This window comes from Asparagus officinalis, chromosome 4 (assembly GCF_001876935.1).
Source record: "Asparagus officinalis chromosome 4, Aspof.V1, whole genome shotgun sequence".
Taxonomy (NCBI): domain Eukaryota; kingdom Viridiplantae; phylum Streptophyta; class Magnoliopsida; order Asparagales; family Asparagaceae; genus Asparagus; species Asparagus officinalis.
Genome location: NC_033797.1, coordinates 55,929,476 through 55,933,062, shown reverse-complemented (window position 1 = coordinate 55,933,062; position 3,587 = coordinate 55,929,476). Strand labels below are relative to the sequence as shown.

The following is a 3,587-nucleotide window of genomic DNA, read 5'->3' as shown; positions in this document are numbered from 1 at the left end:
GGCCGCAGAAGCTCTCCTCCTTCTCCATTGATGAGAGTGTGGAGCTTAGCTACAGCTTATATGTTTCCAACTTAGAGGAGGACATATTGAGAGCTTATATTCAACTTGGCCTGATTGCTGTTTGTTGATGAGGGGAGTGGTGGAAGTCCACCATAGCATTAGTTTCAGTGTGGAGTCTGCACTGGGGACAGCTGGCTTTAGGGGGCTGGGCCCCAAGAAATAAGAAAGCGGGCCATGAGTTAATAAATGGATCGGGCCTTTGAGCCCTGTGGGCTGCGATTGGTCAGTTCAGAGTGGGTGGTGATGAGTTTAATTTTGTAAGAAACTTACGTGCCAGGGGTCTTGTTTTCAAGCAGAATGTAATTAACCAGGATCAATTTTTTCATTTAAATGATTCATTCTCATCATTTTACCGTATAAGTCTCGCATGCGGGGTTTAAAAGGTATTATTATTTCATTTCCCAAATGTGAAAGTCATGTACATAAAAAAAAACTCAGCGTTTGGACAAGTCAAAATAGCCCAAACGGTTAACACCGTTTGGGCTAATATATCCCAAACGGTTAAAACCGTTTGGATGATTGAAAAGTTCCAAACAGAGCTCCCAAACGGTTTAAACAGTTTGGGATATTTTAGCCCAAACGGGCTCAACCGTTTGGGCGCTAGGTTAGGGTTTTTTAAAAATAATTTTGAAATTAATATTTTCTGACCCGCTTGTTCTCCCCAAACTTTTCACGAGTGGCGCCCAAAATTTTCACCCAGCGGCCAGCGCCAAATTTTCATCCCCAAATTAACATCTCACCACACCCTCTCAAATCCGCCTCCACCTCTTTCAAACGTCTCTAGTGAGTATCAATAACTAATAGAACTTCGATTTGTGTCTACGTTTGAATTCTAGGTTAATTTGCTGGATTTGTTGGATTGGTAAAATATAGGTTGCTTTACGTGTCTTTTGTTCAATTTCATTGGTAAGTCGTAGGCTTTTTCGTGTTTCTAACTCAATTCAGCTTTGCTATTAGTAGATTGATTTAATATCTTTTAAAAAAATTGATTTTTGGGTCTTTTTGCAGTAGGAATCCAACACCTATTTACAGAATAAGTTTTCTTTAAGAGAAATTAGGGTTAAACTGACTAGATATTGACTTTGGGTAGTAGTTATTTAGTCAGTTGTTTATTGGGGCTTCAATAAAATTGCTCGGAGGCCATGACACCGATGACCATAGATCTGTGTGGACTAAATTTTATATAAATTACTCAATCGATAAGTTTTTTGGTGAGTCCAATTTTAGTAGTCTGGAAAGAGGACTGATGAAAGGTATTAAATTGATGAGCAGCGAGCTATATAATATGCATAATTAATTTTTATGAACCAAATATAGAGCTATTCACTGAGTATAGCTTTCTGTCAACAACATAGGTGTATTCATTACCCTAAAGAGGTTGGTAAACACTGAGTCATTAGTTTGACATTACCTTTTATTTTGGGTTAGTTCCGGATGTGGCTTATTTGATGAATCCTTTTCTGAACTTTAGTATTGAAGGAAGACCAATGATTTGTAGCGAGAAATGTCGATTATATGTCACCATCTTTAGCTAAAACTAGATTCGACTGCTAGTAGGCCTTTTTTTTGTTTCATGCATAGTGCATTACATTAGGCTTGTTCTCATATTAGTTTTTTAAGTCTTAGTATTTCATTTTAAGTTGAACTAGACTGGTCTCTTAAACCATCAAAACTTGAATATTCTGTTAACAAGCATGTCACTGTTTTGGGATCTGACTTTTATCATGTCTTGGTAATTCTTTTTTCTTAAATATATCTTTAATCATCATTCACATATTATGTTATTCATGACTGATACTGCATTTTTTTCCAGATTAAGTCCATATTGGACAAGGAAAACTTCACGCTGGAAAAACTTCTGGATGAAGAAGATATAATTCAAGTATGCAAAGCTTTAAACACCCGCCTTATAAATTTGTAATATATTTTTTCTATTTCTCTTAAAATATTTTCTGTAATTGGCAATTCACTTATTGAGCAGAGAAGAGTTGAAATTATCACTTGTTCATTCTGGGTTGGGTGTAGTAGAACTAGATTTGATTTTAAATATAAACAGATAAACAGAAAATAAATGGCTTGATTGATCCATTCTGTTGGTTGGCTGACAGTGGTATTTCACTAATTCCTATGCTGATTGGCTTTTTGGTTTCAGTCATTACTGATCCTTTCTTTCTGCTTCTTCAACCTGAGAACTTAATCTAGTTTCAAAATATTTTGTTTCTTACGCGTATGCTTTTCTTCGTAGTTCAGTTCACTAGAAAATACAGGCAGAAAGCATATGTATATAATTATTAGTATGTTCTACTAAATAGAATACGTAACTCCATCCAAGGTACTGGCCTGTGCAACCGATGCTGAATGATGTCTGGTTTTGAGGGCGAAAGGAAATCAGCTTGCAAATTGGCAAACAAATTTTTATGTAACTTTATTCATAAAAAGTAATATTATATTAAGAAAATGGACTAACTTGATACTTTATGTATCCAGCCTTAGAGACAGAGCTCAAGTAGAACAATTGGTGCAATATATTATGGAAGATGCTCCTGCAGATGCTGAAAGCAAGCGAGCCTTCAAGTATGCTTTATTACTATTTTAAATTGTGGCTGTTGTATTCTTGGATTTCAGTGCAGTTTTGTTTCTGTTTTTTCTTTTTCACTAAAGTTATTTTGTGAACCAGGTTCCCTTTCATTGCTTGTGAAATTTTCACTTGTAAGATTGATGTTATTTTGAAGACATTAATAGAGGACGAAGAGGTAGCTGATTGATAATAAGTTCTGCATCAACAGGCACATCATCATCAGGAGCAGAGAACACTGCAGTCATCGCTGCTGGTTTAGCTTTAATATCAATCGCTGCAGCATCAGCAATTCTTCTCCAAGTCGACAAAAAAGCGCCTCAAGCTTCAGAGTACAGAGTACTCTAGACCTCCACTCAGTTACTTTATCTGCAAGTTCAAGCTTGCAAGTATGTAGAGGCTGCAGTTATTTCTGAGTCTCAAAGTTCTCCAACTGTAGAGGCTTCTGCTTCTTCCTAACCCGAGATTGCGTCGAATGTGCAGGCTGAAGGTGATGCAAGTGCATCTCCTGAGGTCCAAGTTGATTTGAAGGTGGAGGGTGAAAGTTCAAGTGTTGAAAATGTTCCTTGACTGGATGGATCAAGCCACTCCTATATTATATTTTGGATGTACGAGTCATTTTGGATATTAGAAACATATATATAATATTGGATGTTTTTCATTGTGTATGTATATATAATATTTGATATTTAGCACTGTTTGAGATATTTTTGTGTATGTATATATTTTCGATTTCAATGTGATATATTGAGAAATTATTGTGTGAGATGTGCATATTAAATGTAAGCAGGTAGATATTTAAAATAGCTAAAATTAAAAAATAATAAAAATAAACAGTCCAAACGGGTGAAACCGTTTGGACCAAACTCTATCCAAACGGTTTCACCCATTTGGGTATTTTTGACAACCCAAACGGTTGTAACCGTTTGGGCAAAATCCCAAACGGTTACAA

At 36.0% G+C, this 3,587-nt stretch overlaps 1 long non-coding RNA gene across 2 annotated transcripts; it reads left to right on the top strand.

Moving 5' to 3' along the window:
• Nucleotides 842–3,358, top strand: LOC109837484. 2 transcript variants are annotated; one of them, XR_002246289.1, is made up of 3 exons: nt 842–1,942; nt 2,393–2,634; nt 2,738–3,358. It is a non-coding gene; the product is annotated as an uncharacterized LOC109837484 (long non-coding RNA). The 2 variants fall into 2 exon arrangements; XR_002246288.1 differs by having other exon boundaries at nt 844–1,942; nt 2,548–2,634.